Source organism: Octopus bimaculoides, chromosome 14 (assembly GCF_046866305.1).
Source record: "Octopus bimaculoides isolate indiv1 chromosome 14, ASM4686630v1, whole genome shotgun sequence".
In the NCBI taxonomy this organism is placed as follows: Eukaryota; Metazoa; Mollusca; class Cephalopoda; order Octopoda; family Octopodidae; genus Octopus; species Octopus bimaculoides.
The window spans coordinates 939,017-958,122 of record NC_142941.1 but is presented as its reverse complement, the minus strand read 5'-3'; the positions used below and the strand labels follow the sequence as shown (position 1 = coordinate 958,122).

General features: G+C 37.9%; 1 protein-coding gene across 1 annotated transcript in view; it reads left to right on the top strand.

Annotated features, from left to right (window-relative positions):
• Positions 1 to 1,275: 1,275 nt before the first annotated feature.
• The window catches only part of LOC106879341 (estrogen receptor), a 110,887-nt gene continuing 93,056 nt past the window's right edge, over positions 1,276 to 19,106 (top strand). The window contains exon 1 of the mRNA XM_089362120.1: positions 1,276 to 1,305. The gene's annotated coding sequence lies outside the window, so the exon portion shown is untranslated. The remainder of the gene's footprint in view (positions 1,306 to 19,106) is intronic.

Genomic DNA, 19,106 nt, shown 5'->3' with positions numbered 1-19,106 from the left:
ATGAAGTATTGAGTCTAATTGAGTTTTATATTTTGTCACATCAAGTTTACCTTAAAAATATCGAGATAGCATTAATACAATAAATTTAAGACAGTTATTCAACTTTGAGGCTACAACTTATACATCCAAAAGACTGTAATTTCAGCAGCTCTGAACTGCTCCATAAAGAGTTCTATAAATCTCTGCTTGCAGCGTATGACACTGGATATCCTTATTTATTAGCCACCACTATTTGGAAATAAACAAGTAAACATTGTTGTATTTTAAATTGATAATTGTTATAGAGATATTCTTTAACTATTGCCAGAAATCCAATTATTCATATTTCAGCAATGTCATTATTTAAATTGGTTGGGGGTGGGTGGGTGGGGGAAAAGGCACAAGAAACACAAATCATGCACTACTTTCATAAATCATGGCCTGAGAAAGATCTTGTAACGAGGACATGTTAACTAAGACACCATCAAACAACACAAAAGTGATTATTGCTGCACATAGCCAGCAAACCAACAATGAACATCACCCAACTAAAAAACTAAATTCTGCTTCATCGTCGTTATATCTGATGAAGGCTTCTTTATAATGTTGTCAAAACTGGATCCAGAATATTCAAGAGCAAAACATACTTCAGCTTTGATTCTCTTTAATACCCCAAAATTAGAGATGCTCTCCTTGCACAAATTGGTCAGATCAACACACCACCACCACCACAACTAATTCACACAGACCTATTTGATATTTGTCTCTTCTACAACCACCTCTTAGTCTCTGAACTAGCAACTAATATACTACAACCAATTCCATGCAGCCATTCTCCTCCTCCCATTGATACGCTGTTCCATTCTCGAGGACCCACACTAAATTCTTTATTTCCAGTCATTGCCACAACTTGAACACTTTGGAATTCACTTCTTTTCCATTTTCCCTCCATCTGTCAACTTACTAAAGTTCCCATTGAATACACACCATATTGATTTCAGCTGTCTGGCACAGATCCACTCCCCACCACCACCATCTAATTAATGAAAGGAAATATATATTTATTTAGTCCCTGGTAATCTATATACTCTAAATATAATAATGTATTTCAGATAATTTAATAAATCTCACCATCTTTAATAACTTTACAGAATGAACACAAAAGACTTAGTCTTTTGTTAGAGTTTAATAATTATGGGTAAACACTAACAGATTGTTGTGAAATCACTTTTATTACATTTTTCTTTTTTCTTTTTCATAGTAATATAATTTTTGTTGAATATGTATTTTTATTCTTTTCAGGTGGAAGAAACCATTGGCGAGAGGGTGAGTTAGATAAATTGATAGTTTCTCACCACATAGAAACTAACTTTGATCTTTCTTGTTCCTACTAATGACTTTTGTTTAAATTATATCTCTAAACTTCTGAGATGAGTCATTGTTGCTCAGATATAATTTTTACAACACTTCATATTTAGAGTATAGGTACGTTTCCCTTAATATCTACACGGAAAGCCTGTTACAACATCCTTATTGAGTAAAGCCACTGGTGGCATACTACCCTTCGTTTAGAAATCAAAGTTCATAGCTGGAATCTAAAAGAAGTAACATTTAAAAATGCCAGACCACAAGAGTGTTTAGGAATAGAAAGAACTTTATTTGCAACAATATAATCATGTGATATTGTTGAATATAAACAATGTAAAAGTACTGGTCAAAATGTGCAAGAATAGTGGAAACGGTCATTACAAAATACTGAAACACTCTACATGGTATATATTTACAGCTAAATACACTCAGCGAAGGTAGTGGTCAGTGACATAAGATGACTCTGACCACAAGGTTAGTCGGTCATAGCAGAAATTTATGGCAGATAAATTGCTCCACCAACACCTTATTTATGCGCACCCCCCCTTCCTAACTATCACCTTAGCTTTCTTCTATTACACCTACTTCATATTTGTTACTATTGATTGTAATAGTTTCTGGGGCTCTTGTTTCAGCTTTTCCACCATGTTCACTTGATAGAACATCTGTGTCCCTGATATCTGTTTCATTGACCTTTCCTTCTCAATTTCAACTACTTCATTGGAACTGTCACTGTTACTCCTGATCAGGGGGATGATGATGATGATGATGTTTAAATACAGCTTCTTTTAAACTCTCAGAATCAGGGACATAAACTTAATCAATAATCGATGTGATTAGCAGGTAACAATCTGTGCAGAAAAATACCATGGTTTGTTTTAGCTGTCATATTGAATTTATTACATACAACTATAATAACAACACTAAATATTGATTAATAAATATAATAATATAGATATTACATAGAACTATAATAATTAATAGTTACTAAATATTGATTATTTAATTAACCCCCTTCTGGTGGACTCTTTTTTTATTCCTACAGTTCCACATTGTTTTAAGAGTCTTACATTATTAGTATTTTTGGGGCTATGTTTAAATTTACCAATCTCGATTGCAGTAGTCTTTGCTGGTGTTGCTCAGGCATGGGCATAGCCATGCTGGTTTCCATCATTAAATGACTATTCCAATAATGACACATCTCAGAGATTTAGAAATGCTATTAATTATTGATTTCCTTATATTTTATACATTTTATACAGGTCAACATTATATAACAATTTCAGGTTACCACTTGTATCAAGCCTGGCGGACTAATCATGTTTATTCACACACACACACACATACTGTGACAATGATGTGTCCTATCATTTTCAAACTAAAATTTAAAATTTTAATTTCTTGGGAATTTGTGTTTTATCAAATTATTTAAAGTTGAAGATAATATATTGATATTGTGTCGTATTTTTTGCAAGAGGCTCGTTGCATCTCTGCTGTCGTATACTGCAGAATAATGACCTTGATGTTAAATAAGTCTATCAAATTATCAATGATCGATTAAATTACAATCACAACTGCTTTCTACCACCGCCACCACCTATAACAACAACAACAACAACAACAACAACGATGCCGGTGGTGTAAATGACCAATTTCATTCAGCATTCAAAGTTTCAGTGTTCATAAATTTATTTAAATGAAATATTGCATTGTTCTGTCTGCTGAGGATTTCTTAATAGTTTAGTTTAATCTGAAGAAAGATAAGTGGGTAGGTGTGGAGGCGGAGCAGTATATGTTGGGTGTTTTTAGGAGATTTAAAAACTGGGTAGTTGTTTTCAAAGTCAGATGTAGAAAGGAAAATATAAACAAGGATAGATGCTTCTGAAGGGGACAGATTTACTGTGCTGGGAATAAGAAACAGTCAAGTTGATTGCAGAGGTATGTGAGCTGAGTCAATAGCTCTATACGAGACAAAGCTTTGCACTTGAAGATAAATTTCTATGTAACAATGTAGAAAGCACAACATCAGAAAATATAAGAGAAGGCTCTAATATTGAAACTCACCCACATACTTATCCAGCTTTATCCAGTTTAGGTATTCTTGTCTTTTATTGTCCTTTCAACTGTTATAGACATCCTCATGACACTAAGACTGCATACAGTCATTTAGTTCAACCAATCACTATTTGTGTCTTTTGTGCTGATGTTGAATACTCTCACCCTAAACCCAGAAAGTAGAACGGAATTACAAGATTCTTTCTTGACTCTCCTTGACTTTATTTCCTGTCAACATTGTTGTAAAAATCTAATGATTGAAGTATCTATCATCTGCCATTGCTACATTTTCACTTGTAAATCATTTTCTATATCTTCCATTTCACATCTAGAATATGATAAATGCTTTGACTATTTTCTCATATCTTTTTCGCCGGTTTTCTGTTTACTGGGTGGAGAGAAATGTTATCAAAATACTTTGGCATGTGATTGAAACTGTTAAAAAATGGTCGATATTTATCAGTTATTTTTTCCGAGTTACTTTTTGAATCTAGTAAACAAAAGAAGACTATTTTGAGATTTATACCGTGAATTTCCAATGTGTTTATAAAATTTTAGTTGTCTTGACTGTCTGGCGTGTGTACATACTAATCTAATAAATCCATCATGTGCCTGTAGAAGTCTTTATTTCAGAAATATTCAAGGAGAAATGATCTAATTTTAAAGTTGGTATGACTACTACTACTACTACTACTGCTACTGTTACTACTACTACTACTACTACTACAACAAATTGTTTGTAATACTTTCTATATGATTTTTATAGTCTGTATTGTTAACAGTTGATTGTGTTGTAAGGTCGGACAATATGTTGTTGAGAATAAGGAGTAATGAAATAATGTTTATTGGTATGATGGGAGTGACAGATTGAATTCAGTGATTGGGAAAGAATGAGTTAATCAGAGGGAAATATTGCTGGCTGTAAATAGTTAACTGATGGATTAAGCAGAAAGAAGTTATTCGACTGGTTCACATGTTAAAATATATTATCAATGATAAATTTGGTTCTAAATATGATTTAGTACGTTGTTAGTGATTTCATAGATGTACAGAGCAACATTTCCTACTAGTTGCCATCTTTTAAGTGACTTTGAAAGCCTGCTTCATCCATAGCTTCCCAGTGAAATGTTTTGGTGTCCCTAACAGTTTTGTTGGTAACGGAAGTGATGAGGGAGGAGCCAGGCTGGTGGATTGGCAGAACATTTGCAGCATGTGACAAAATACATTCGAATATTTGCTCTTTACATTCCAAGTTCAAATAGTGATGATCAATCTGATATAATAATTACAAGTTAAGTACTGGTGTTTAATTCAATTGACTGCTGATCTGTGTCCACATGAAATGGGATAGCAATGTTAGAATAGGGCTGAGGGGTCCTGATAACAAATGAAATGACATGTTACTGTCACATCACTCCTGTGACGCCCTAAATTGTTATCAATGCGCGCGCGCACACACACGTACGCACGCTATTTACACACTTAACATTTTCTAAGAAAGTAGACCCCTATAAAAATTGGGCAACAAAAGAGAAAGCTCCAAGATAAAGTTGTTAATATTAATAATCACCTCTAAGACGGTGGCAGACTTGTTGGCATGCAGAACGAAATGCTTAGTGGCATTTTGTTTGTCTTTACGTTTTGAATTCAAATTCTGCCATGGTCTACGTTTCAGGGTCAATAAAATAAGTACCAGTTGAGCACGGGGGTCGATGCAATGGATTTACCCTTCCCCTGAAAATTGCTGGCCTTGTGCCAACATTTGACACCAATTCTAATAACCATCCATGGGAACCCCTTTCCCTATATTAACAACTGAGAAAATATTAGTGTTGCAATAGGGAAAGAGGGAACATGATGATGGCTGATGAAAAAGTGGTTAAAAAGATATATTGGAACCGAAAGGTAATCTATTTTCACCTTGTGAATGTCAGAGAATTGAGAAGAAACAGAACTGCTGCGGTAGGTTGTGAGGAAATATGAATCTCAAGTAGATGACAGTAATAATTTAGTGGTGTGTCTTTGGAATAAAGCCAGTTAGACTACATGTCAAGAGGGGGGGGGGAATGATTGATTTTATTGTTTTAGGATAACTAAAAGGGAATGCTTCTACTCGTTCAGTTGTTAAGTATCAGGCTTGTCTGGTCAAATAGACTACTCTGACCGCTGTGTGTTTTTAAGGAAGAGCATTAGTTAATGTCCTCCTCTTTACGATTATAGGTGTTTAATTAGAGGGCGATTTGGCTATTACTTCTATTAGATCCAGTGACCACTAACAGGCCGGCTCCTTTGTCAATTCAATGATTAAATAGTATTTTGAGAAATATCTGAGCAATGGTACAAGTCGAGTTTAATGTTAATGGCATCGCTGCATAACAGCTGCACACTTGCAGTTGAGAATCAGACAGAGATGTTGCAACTGTCATTTTCTATGAGAGTTCTTTGCACTGTCCTTGCAAGTTGAAGTGATTTCTCAGTATCAGGATCAATATAAACATAATATCGATTTATACACGGAGAATGACATAATCAACAACAGTGAAACAATATGGAAGGATTAATGCTGTTATTTTGTAAATGTAATTGAATAAGTTAAGAAAGATTTGGGCGTTGTTTAGGGTTTGGGGGAAAGGATATAATGTTGATTGATTACTGTGAAATATTTGTTTTAACGGCTTCATTAGAAGAATGGTAGCACTGTCGTCCTCCAGTTGGTTTCAGGCCTTCTGACGTTGGTGAGAGGAAGTTCTCTTCCGATCAGAGACCTAACCGCAATATTTACAATGTAGTCGACACCTCTATAGACCAGATGGTGGTGTTTATGTGCAGTGCATTAAATAACTGGCCAGCTGTTACCGCTGTTGCCCTGCAGGGTGATTCTCCTTTGCTGTTGGGAGGGTTGATTGTTAATATTTCCATTAGAGATAATCTTACACTGGCTAATTAGGTGAGGCTCAATTGATATTGATTCAGGTGGGTGATTGCAGTGCAGCTTTCCCATTTTGCAAAGGATAGCTTGTGAGTACGGCACATCCTTTCAGACTAAAATGTCGGGAAATATATCAAACAAGATAGGAAGAGAAAGAAACTGAGAGGATGTTAAGATTAAAGACATTAGCATGGATTGTAAAAAGAATGGTGTGTGTGTGTGTGATATACTGTTTAGAGAAGTAGAAACTATTGCAATATGGTAGCAGAAGCTCTAGAAGCAACTTCAGCCATTATTTTCAAAGCTTCGCGTTTTGACCGGCTTATCAAGTTGCTGGTGGTTGTAAGTGAATATACGTAACAGATGTGTGAACACTCAGTCTAGGTTGTACATTCTTGCTTTGTATAGGGTTTGTACTATTGAGGGCTAAAGCACAATGATCTCTGAAAAGGAAAACGAAAGTCTGTTAGAAGCAGGTATATTATTTATCCTGAATATGACGGGGCTGATAGCGTATGATGGGCAGAGAGTAGAGAAATTGCAAGCTTCATTTATGAAATAATGTATACCGACATAAAGGTGCTACCACCAAGATGTGTTATTTTAACTGTGCTGTATATTTTTGTAGACGATATTGGAGGAGTGATTATGCATTCGTTATTTGTATCGAACTCATTAAATGAGACGGGTAGTGGTTCACATTTATGTGGTGCCCTTCTCGGTCCGTCAGCTTTAACTAGACTCTTAGTAACAAGCACTATCTTCCCATCTTTATTAGGCAATGATAGCTATAACTATTATTGATTTTTACCCTACTAACTCTAGCAGGGCTAATTGGTGGGGGTTGGGGTGGGTGATGTCTTTGTTTTTTTTTCACCTAACCCTAACCCTAACCCAGCCCCTTTACTAGTTCACCATTCTGGTCTCCACCTCCCCTATATTATATAATAACAAACTAATCTTGAATACAACACGATTACATAACCGTAACAAGCTTTAACGTTACTATTCTTAAAATCTACATTGAAGAAAATCAGTCGAGCATAAAAGCAGCGAGAAGGAACTATTTGAAAATATGTGTCGCAGGGGGGGGGGGGGGAAGACCATTTCTTCCAGGTTTAGAAATTGCGGCTAGAAAAAGAACAAAGATATTTGCTATTCGTTTTCATTGATGTTCACCTTTCATACAGACATATTCTTCCTTTCTTCTCTTCTTTTTCTTTCTCGACATGTTTCAATCTTTCTTTTATAATCTCCATCACTCTTTCCGTAAATATTCTGCTCGGTTTCTATTTTTCTCTATCCTATATGGAAGGGTATTGGTGCTATTGGCTGTGACTGTCGTTGTTTACAACGTCTGCCGACAAACAAATCATTAAGTATGTGCAGAATAAAATAACGACTGAATGAGAAAACGATTTTCCTGTTTAGTTAAAAATTTCCCATAATATAATCTGTAGTCCTGTTTAGATGGTGTTGTGACTGTTGTGGTCCACCATAGCTACAATAACACACACACACACACCACTGTTTTATAATAAGAAGGATGATGATGGTGGTAGTGGTGGCGGCGGCGGCGGCGGTGCATGGAAATCTGCTTGCTTAGTGTGTTAAGTTGTAGCTGTCTGTGTGTTTGCTGCGCTCTCAAGCAAATGTTATATATGCATGAGGCCGTGGCTAGGCAAAACATCCACCAACCGCCATGCCCAGAAACATGCGCTTGCAGTTGCAGGTTGTGTTGGGGCTTGCTCCATGTCTAACGTCAGCCCGTCATCTTCAGGATAAATTTACCTGCTTCCAACAGCCTCAGGTAGGTCTTAGTAACAGATATTTCGCCAAGATTAATCTCCAGAACACCGATTATCGTTTGTGTGTGTGTGCGTTATCTGAAGCTTGTCTGATCTGTAAATTGATTTCGAAAGAGAGAAAATATGAAAGACTGACAGACGAAGAGATAAAGATTTTTGTACGAGTTGCTGCTATGATGCACACACAACCAGATTAGTGTGTGTGTGTGCGCGATGATTGTATCTGTTAAATGTGAATGTTTTCAAATAGTTCCGATAGAAGAAAACGAGAGTTGTTAATTGGGAAACTGGTTTACATCTGTTTGTGTAAGACAGACACTGGCTAAATATGGGAGGTGGTGGTGGTGGTGGTGGTTTTCCCTTATTTGAAACAAGGTTGTTGTAGGTTATCTCTTGCACCACCCCCACCTTCTGTTGACATATGTCAGAAACAAGAGACACTTTGCAGCACTTCACTGTTACAACTCGAAACTATCTTTTTACATTTTACCGATAGAATTCAAATATCCATCTGATGTCAAAAACCTTCCCCACCACACACACACACACAACTCCTCTTGGAGATAACAGCTATTTATATACGCCAAGCGCACTTCGTTTTTACTGTTGCTGTTTCATTAATCGCTGGTCACAGTCATAAATCATAACCATCATCACCTCCAGCATTGTTGTTGTTGTTATCATTATCATTATTATTATTATTATTATTATTATTATTATTATTATTATTATTATTATCATCATCATCAGGGAATCGGTTGAGCACCGACAAGATTTGTTTTGTGTATATAGTTTTGTTCTCTTCAAATCCTCAGTTAAATCCCGCTGAGGTCGTATTTGTGTCAGTAACTCTGGGATTGATGAGGTACCAATGAAAATACTGGGGTCGTTAGGGTCGAAACACTCCTGTTTCTTAAATTCAGGACTCGAATCATTTCCATCATCATTGGAAAAGAAACATTGTGAAAACTGGGTTTCATGCCTGTCTACGAGCCACATACTCGGCTGTTTACTAGACGGGCCACCATTTCCGAGTGGAAGAACAGTGTGGCACCATCCCTGTTTAATCGCTTCCTAATAATAATAATAATAATAATAATAATAATAATAATCACCACCTCACTAATTGTTCTGTCAACACTTCACTAGTTTATTAGTTTTAACTGGACTTGGTGTGTGTGTTGTACACGAACACATTCTCTCATCTGTTTATCTATCTATCTGTCTGTCTGTCTGTCTGTCTAATATACACATGCGTTATGCATACAATATATATATATATATATATATATATATATATATATATATATATACACACCCACACCTACACCCCAACAATGTATTTGTTTGTATCAATAAAGTCTCATCAATGTTTACTTGGACAGTTAACCTGATTTATTACTGACCTGATGTAGCTTATTTGTCTATACACCTCCTTTCGCTCGTGTGGTAGATAGAAATCACACACAGCTTTATAGTAGGATATCTAATAGTTAGCAAAGTGCATATTATGCATGCATATCTGCCGTTCGCCGGCGCGCACACACACACACACACACACACACGTACGTAAGTAAGTTTTGAAAAAATATTTATTTTGAACTCAACTGAATAACGAAGTCATTATGAGCAGTAAACGCGTACCCCTGTTTAGTGTTTATAAAGGCCTATATATATCTATATGCGTGTCTATATTCAAATGTGTGCAAGGCCAGTCTTTTGAAATGCTGAGAGCGTATTGTTCATGAAATCACTACTCCGTAGTTTGTGTTGGTCGTTGCTAACTCGACATTTTAGCAACTGTTTGCAATGCTTTTCAGTCTCGCACAATCGTTTTTATTGCGTAAGTGAGTTGAAAGTATTTTGGGTGATGGGTCAAAAGATTGGGATTGAGGGGATATTTTAATAAGGGTCTAGCCACATTTCCCCAGGAAATATTTTAATAAGGGCCTCTCTACATTCACTTCTCTTTCACAGTTAATACGACAATACAGGAGAGAAATTGTCTTATAGCGAAACCCTGGCGATTTCTGCCACACAACATGCAGACGTTGTGTGTTATGCATTATATAAAAATTCTAATGTATGATGTTTTATACGTTATATATAATGTATAAATTATACATGTAACGCATCTACTATCCATTTATATAGGTATTTATTTATACAATATGTATACAATACTTATGTATGTATGTATGTATGTATGTCTATCTATCTTATAATGAGTATGTATATATTGTTTGTATATATATTATGTATTATATGTATGTATATTTATATTATGTAAATTGTATGTATACATATATATTATATGGTTGTATATTATTTAGTATATAATTAGATTATTTAAATATATATGTAATACACACGCGTGCACACACACACACACACTGCTAGATAGATCCGTAACATACCTAATGTGTGTGTAAACACGCACGTACACACACGTTTGTCCTTCGCTTCCTTCTTTAGAACGGTTTTTGTGTTTGGTTGATTTATTATTTATGTATTAAAGAAATCTTCGTCATTAACACCATCTCCACTACCATTATCATCACAGTCGCCGTCATTACTATTAATTTCATGATCGTACAACGGATCCCTGAAAAACCTCCAGTATTATTATTAGCAATCGTAATTACAAACAAAACAATCGCTGATACACACACACACACACCATACAAAGAGAGAGAGAGAGAGAGAGAGAGAGCGACTGTTTTGGAGAGGGACTTCAAATAAGAATAATAATAATAATGCCATTATCATTATTACTATTGTTTTTAATAGGCCTTGTTACCCCATCTAATCTCGTGTCCCCATTACTAGGACACAACGGACGATGTCGTTAGCCGCTGCTTAATGTATCTCTTGTCTCAGGTAGAATGGGGGATATATGCGTGTGTGTATAAATATATATATTATATACCGTGTGCGTGTGTGTATATATGTGTATAGATGCATATAATAATATGTATATTGTGTGTGTACGTGTATATGTGTGTGTGTGTGTATGTATGTGTGTGTGTGTGTATATATATATATATATACACACACACATATTTATACATACATATACCCCCCCCCCCCCACACACACACACGGCAATCTTATTACCTCCAATATATATAATGAAACCACGGGACTTCAAAAGCGCGCGTGTGCATGTATGTGTACACACACACACGTTTAGTCAAATCTCTTGTTACTTTTGAGTTTCACGTGTGGAAGCCGAGGGTGATCAGGCAAGTTATGATAAGCCACAGCTTCTCTGACGAGCCTCTACCTCCACCGGTGAAACTGAAGAGACCGACTTCACCAAAACGAAATATATTATTAGTCCCTATTATACTACAAATACACACAGAGTAGCACATCCACAATATGTATGTCCTCTCGATTATGAAGCAGCTGTAAACGAACGCCACCTTCATAAAGCGATGTCATTTATAGACAATCTTCCATGAAATCCTATCCACCAATTGTGCTGCTTCTGTGTCCGAAAACTTGTTTACTTGGAAAGAAGGTAAGGGCTGATGACAAGAAGGGAGCATTCGGCTATAGAAACCCTGGCTCCATGAATTTTGTCTGACTCACACATTCTTTGAAGTGTGAACATTAAAATAACGAGCAAGATGACAAAAGAGGATGGTTTTTATGTATATAGTCGCAGGCGTATGTAGTAAGTAGTTTGCTTCCAAAAGCACATAGATGCGGGTTCAGTCCCACAGCGTGGCACCCTGGACAGGTGTTTTCTACTCAGGGCTGACCAAAGCTTTATGAGTGGATTTGGTAGACAGAAACGGAAAGAAACTTGTCGTGTATACGTGTGTCTCTGTGTCTGTCCCCCACTACCGCTTGGCAACCGGTGTTGGTGTGTTTGTGTCCCCGTAACTTTGCGCTTTAGCAAAAGAGATCGATAGAATAAGCTCCAGTAAAACAAATAAGTACTGGGTTTCATTCGTTCTACTTAAATTCTGCAAGGCAGTGCTCCTGCTTGGCCGTAATCTAATGACTAAAACAAGTAAAAGATATATATATATATATATATATATCCTTCCCTTAGCGTCTTATTAAAACCTTGCATGTACTACGTCCTCGCGTCGTTTTTATGTTTTTTCTCGTTTTTTTTTGTTTTGGGTGGGGGGTTTAATTATATATTTATATATATATATATATATAGTTTACTGTTCCGTTATAGCATAAAAAAGTATCCCATCCCGTTAGAGATAAATGTTAGTTAATATGATATCAATTAATATACACACGATTTAAATTCTATATCGATTTCAAATTTTGGCGCAAGGCCACCATTTTTCGGAGACGGGGCAAGTTGATTATGCCTACTCCAGTGCTCAGCTGGTACTTATTGTATCGGCCTCGAAAGGATGGAAGGCAAAGTCGACCTCGGCGGAAATTCCGTGTATAGTAAATAATAGATTCTCTATGTGTTCCTGTGTGCACGAACATACATACTTGCCCGCACACATATCAACGTGCATTGTAGTAAGTAGCTGTTTAGAAACCCCAGTTTAAACAGTACTTGCAAGCACCGTTGGTTTCGAATTTGTGAGAGTGCACATGAAATGTCTGGTTTCATGTGTGTAGGATGGTGTAGTGGTTTGGATCTCGATCATAAGTTTATGTGTTCGTTTCTTGGACCAGGTGGCTCACTGTGTCCTTGAGCAAGACACTTGTTTTCACGTTATTCCTGTCTGCTTAGCTGAAGATGAGTTCCAGTCGAGTGTCGTCGGTACAGTCTTCTTTTTTCTACCTGGGTTAAGGATGGGGGTGGTGGTGGTGGAGTGTATTGTTGCTTGTGATACATGGACACATAATTGGTGACAGTACGACACACGTTGCCAGGTCATACTCTCCTGTGACGCAAAGCTACTCGGCGTACGTTCATGTGTGCGTATGACACTCAGACGCATGTTGATGTTTATCTTAAAATTCGGCTCCTCTGATGGAGATTGGAGACTCGTGGTTTAGTTGTAAAGGATTTCACGTCGCACTCGATTCCGTATCACGTATCGATAGATGGAGAGACTTGACAGAAAGCGGAGTCAACCATGACTGGGTCACTGCTAGTCGTTTGTCTTCGCCAGCATTGCGCCTGCTAGTCGTTTGTCTTCGCCAGCATTGCGCCTTGGAGCGTAATGGAGGTACCGGAGACGGTGTTCAGTTGCACAGTCTGCAGGGAATCCATTTGTGTGTGTGTCTACATGTCTCTGCCTCTCTCTCTCCCCCTCCCTCCTTCCCTCTTTCTATATGTATACACACATATATAAACACAAATATAATATAATTTTATCTGGGTAATAAGCTTATGGCGTGCTTTTCCAAAGCTCCTTAGTGATTTACAAGATAGCCTGTTCTTCATCTCGTATTAATATTCTTTTGTGTTGTGTGTGTGCGCGCGCGCAACATGTCATGCAGTAGTAAATGATGCATCCCCACCTATATATTTATCATTATATACTATTTAAGGCTTAGGGAGCAAGCTGGCAGAATCGTTTGCGCGCCGGACAAAATGCTTAGCAGTATTTCATGTGTCTTTACCGTTCTTACTTTCGGGGTTACTAAAATAAGTACCAGTCATGTACTGCGGTGGATGTAATGACTTGTCTCCTCCCCCACAAAATTTTAGGCTTTGTGCCTATAGTAGAAAGGATTATATTTTGTGCTCTCGCGCGCAGTATTTTGTGGAGTCATTCTAACCATTTAATTACTCCTAAAAAAATTAGCTGTCCTTTTATTTGTTCCTGGATATAATTACTGCCCATGGGGTGTATGTGCCTATATGTAGCAGACTAGATTTGATGGTAATAATTCTGCTATGGGCACGAAGCCTAAAATTTTGGGGCAGAGTGGTTTAGTTGATTACATCGATCCCAGTGCTTGACTGGGACTCATTTTAAGGCAAAGGTCAGCCTCAGCGGAATTTGAACATAAAGCCAGAAGAAATGCCGCTATGCCTTGTGTCCAGTATGCTAACAACACTGGGCAAAATAACAACAACAACAATAACAACAGCATCAAGAATGAACACCCCATTTGTCGGTGTTCGTTTAGCGAAAAGTGTTAAATCGAAACCTTCAACGGTCGGCGTAAAAATCTTCGTTTTAACTCCTTGTATTTCTCTGTAATCAGGTTTTATGAAACAGAGGTCAATCGGAAAAGTTGTCGCAGCAGTGGTTTGGGATGGAATAATAACTCTTTTCTACTATAGGCAAAAGGTCTGAAATTTGGGGGGGGGGAGGGGACTAGTCGATTACATCGACCTCAGTACACAACTGGTACTTGATTTATCGACCCCGAAAGGAGGAAAGGTAAAGTCGATATGAGGTTATGGGTGCTTGGTACCAACATACACCAGAAAAGGTAATGGATGAAAAGGGGAAAGCAAAAATCCTCTGGGACTTTGATTTCCAGACAGACAAAGTGTTAGAGCACCGAAGGTCGGATATAGTAACCTTTAGGAGGGACAAACAAGAATGCCTAATAATCGATGTAGCAATGCCAGGAGATCAACATATCATGAAAGAAAGAGAAAAGGCTGGTAAATATGGAGACCTGAGAATTGAGATTACTAAGATGTGGCAGCTATGAGAGTCAAATATAAAAGTTGTCCCTATTGTAATCGGAGCATTGGGTTCAATACCACCCAAGCTGAAAAAAACCCCACCTGAAAACCTTAGAAGTACCCAACAATCTGGACGTATTGCAAAAGTCGGCATTACTTGGAACTGCCTGCATATTGCATAAAGAACTGTCTGTTTGGGGTCTTTGTTGTGACTTGACAAACGGTACAAACCCCCAATAGACATAATATCTTCAATCAACAACCTCATGATATTGTATACTGTGTGGCATCTGTAACAACAACAACAACAAGAACAATAATAATAATCCTTTATACTGGAGACATAAGGCCTGAAATTTGTGGGAAGGGGTCTAGCCGACGACATCGATCCCCCACAGTTTCACTGTTACTTAATTTATCAACCCCGAAAGGATGAAAAGCAAAGTCGACCTCGGCGGAATCTGAACTCAGAATGTGGCAGCAGACGAAATACCACTAAGCATTTCGCCCGGTGTGCTAACGATTTTGCCAGCTCGCCGTCTTAATAATAATAATTAAAAAAAAAAAATAAAAAAAAAAAATTAATAATGGACTGGTTAAAGAGAGCAACACCGAAGAAAGGTTCTGAGTTCAAGTTCCGGTGAGGTCGCCTTTGTCTTTCATTCTTTCGGCGTCAATAAAATAAGTACCAGCTGTACACGGGGATCAATATAATCAACTTCCCCTCCCCCAAAATTGCTGGCCTTGAGTCAAAATCAGAAATTGATAATAATTTCAATAATAATGTTCGGGGCTGTATATGAGGGAGCCGCTAATTAGCTTTGAATGTGTGCGTCTAGATAATTGGCTGGATAGACAGGCTGGTAGCTAGGTCGGTAGGTCGGTGTGAAACGCGTTTCATACAGAGCCTTTATATATCTATATTTGCATTCACCGAAAGACTAAAAATCGCATTACTTACAAGTTTCATAGAAAGAAGACGGAAGTTTGGTTTTAGTACACATGCTTTCTCACAGACGTGTGTATATCTATATGTAAGTGTATGTGTGATTCAAGTACCAATTTGAGGCAGCAGTTGATGCTTGAATCAGGTTCTGTAGCTCTGTCGCAAATTCGTGTTTATGACTCACAGTAAATACATACGTATAATACGTACGTACCTATGTAGTATGTGTGTGTTTGTGCACACACTTATACATCGTGTGCGTACGCGTATATATGTGTGTGTCATATAAAATATCTGTGTTGCTTTGGCAGAATAAGTATTCACTAAATACTTATAGTATTTAAAGTCTTGCTAATTCTAGAGTGGCTTTCCTGTGTATGTCCTTGTCAGCTACGTGGACTGTGGATCTTTACAGTTCATACTCACAGTTGGTTTCATTCTTGAATTCAGAGAATAAGCCTTCACATACACTTACACAAAGTTTGATCACCAAGCGAGTTTTCGGCCAGCAGTCTTTAACCTGTCTAGTTGCAGCCACTTCTAACTATGCATGTCTCTATGTTCTCTTCTGTTTTTAATTATTTAAATTCTTCCCCTGAGGAAGGAACTGGTTTCTAACGAAAGTACAAAGCTCTATCGCTGGAATGTTGATAATACAAACAATATCACATTTGAAACTTGAGAAAAGTCTTGCATATTTTTATTGTCCCGCTTGCAGATTGTATTTGTAATGTGTAAGGGAGTTGATTTCTTTTCCTGAAAACCCTAGCTTATCCAGATTGTCACTTCGGCATTTACTCTCAAAACCAAGCGCTCCAGTTGTTATTGGTGTAAATATGAATTTATAATCTGGATGCAGAAGCTGGAGGTTTCGAAGCAGTTGTCCCTAGTTATTCTCTTTCTCTTTGAAAATTAAAGGAATCTTCACATTAGAAAGACAGCTGACTTTTCCGGTGGCTCATACTTTTTCGTAGCCTATTATGTTTACACTTGGTAGATGTTTTGATGGGAATGACCCACCAGTATTTCTTGTGTAGTTGTTTCTTTATATATTCAATAACAGGGGGGGGGGGGCTCTGTATTTATTCCAGGACAGTCTTTTTTTCCGAATGGCATTGTATATATATATATATATATATATATATATATATTGCGACAATGCCGCGTCGCATAGCGACGACTACCTGGATAATTTTTTTTTTGGGGGGGGAGCTGCTAATTATGACAATAACATACCCATGCATGCTTTTTTTTTGGGCTTTGTTGAACGTTTCACATCTCGGCCTTCTTCCAGGTATGTGTAAGTCGGGCTGTTGTATGGGGGGTCGCCAGGAAGAGAGTGCTTCCTGAGGAGCTAACTACCGACACGTTGGATATTGTTCTCTTCATTATGTGTGTGTGTGTGTGCGTGCGTGTGTGTATACACACACACACGCATACACCTATACCTACACAATCGTAGTACCCGTTAAAAACGATGTTGCTTATTTGTCTTACAGTAATTCTTTCAGATTTGTTCCATTTTGTGTTTTATTTTGTCTGTCTGGCTGACTGATGGCTATTCCTCTCTTTTCCTCCTTTTTTTTTTTTGTGCTGTCTGATTCAACTTTCTGTATAATTCTCTCTCTCCCCTCCTCTCTCTCTCTCTCTCTGCATCATTAGCTCAGTCTTTAATATCTTATCACGCTGTTCCTACTCACTCTTTCTACTGTAATCTTCCATCTGTTTTCCTTCTATTTCTCTACTCTCACGACTGCAGCCTTCCCCACCCCCATGTTTAACACACTTCGCTGTTTGTTTCGCTGGGTATCTAGTCGTTGGCTATTTTTCTATCTCTCTTCCATTCTTCAGTATTTCACCTACCTATGTGTCTGTCTATTCTCTTTGTCTTTATTATACTTTCTCTCTCTTCCTCCTCTTTCAGCACAGTCACTCTTTTCTCTTTCCTCATTTTTATAGCGTGACACTAAACGCAAACAACTAAAGAAAGCGCACGCACACGCGCGGAGTATTAAGTAGCATTTCGGGTAAAAATTAGTAATGTTAATAACTGTGCATTACAGTTAGACAAAGAAAACAGGAGTTGAATGGGAAAGAAATAAAGACTGGTGCGTGTGAAGTTCAACCAGCAACAGTACAACAGACCCTCACATACAAACTTTGACAAACCTCTAAAAGTATTATTTATTTTATAGTAAAGTGGTATTGCTTAAAGTTAATGGTACTTTATGGGAATCGAACACAGCAGATTTTGTATGTTCTTAAATGGCTAAAGTGACTCTCCAACGATGTAGTGTGCGCGCGCTACATCATGGAAGAGTCAGTTTAGATATTTTAAAAGACAAAATTTATTTGTATCTGTTCATGTAAATCTGTATGTGTGTGTATTGACACACACAAGCGCGCGCGCACACACACACACACACACACACACACACACACACACACGTGTAAAACAGGCATTTGCTAATGCACAACATTAGGACAACCTCCCTTCTATGTATCAATGACTTGCTGCAGCAACCAACATCGTCCATTCTCAGGCAGATGACACTAGAGCTTTCATTCTCACCTAACCGTCCCCAACTATGCACCATCTACATGCAGCCGAGACACCACACACCAAACTCACACTAATTCTGTTAACAAAGTTCTCAAAAGCATCTTCAAACGGGGATATGTCAGTCTAGTGTCTTTCAACGGCAATAAAACACAAACATTACTCATACCAAGACAACATCATCAAACCATGCCGCACTTAATGGTGAGCAGTATGTAAGTAGAATCCTTGCAATCACTTCAAGTGTTAAACGTCACTGTCTCTGAGGATCTCTCCTGTTGTTGAAAGCATACCTAGAAACATAGCTGAGATCAAATTCCAATGGCTGGTCTCTCACTTCAGGGACAGAAGTTACTTCTTCGCAAAGTAAGTAGTTACAATTCACTCAGTTGAAATGAGGCCCGCGCTGGAGTGCTGCTCTCGCATCTAGAATGGTGTTGTTGCTACAGACACAGACATCCTGTGCCACATCAAGAAAAGGGCCATCAGAGCGAGTGGCATAAAGTCATTCACAGACCTGTTCTCACTTCTGGCCTTCAGGTGTGCACACTTTTATCTAAAGATGCTTAGGGATTCCCGACCCTCTTGTCTTTTCCCCTCTTATCATTCTTGCTGTATCCAACCGTCTCAGGTCCACCACTAATCACTACACCTAGTATTCTTTCTTCCCAGAACAGTTAGCCTCTTGAATTCCCTCCCTTCTCATACCTTTCTTGTTCAAGAAGATCATTAATAGCATCAATCTCATTGGTCTTGAAGGGTTTTCAAAGGCTATGGGCACCACCTCCCTCCAGACTCAGCAAGTAAAGAAAAAGGCAATGGTTAGCAGTTTCTCAAGCGTTCGAGAGCATTGCCTGTTTTGTCTGCCAGTCTCC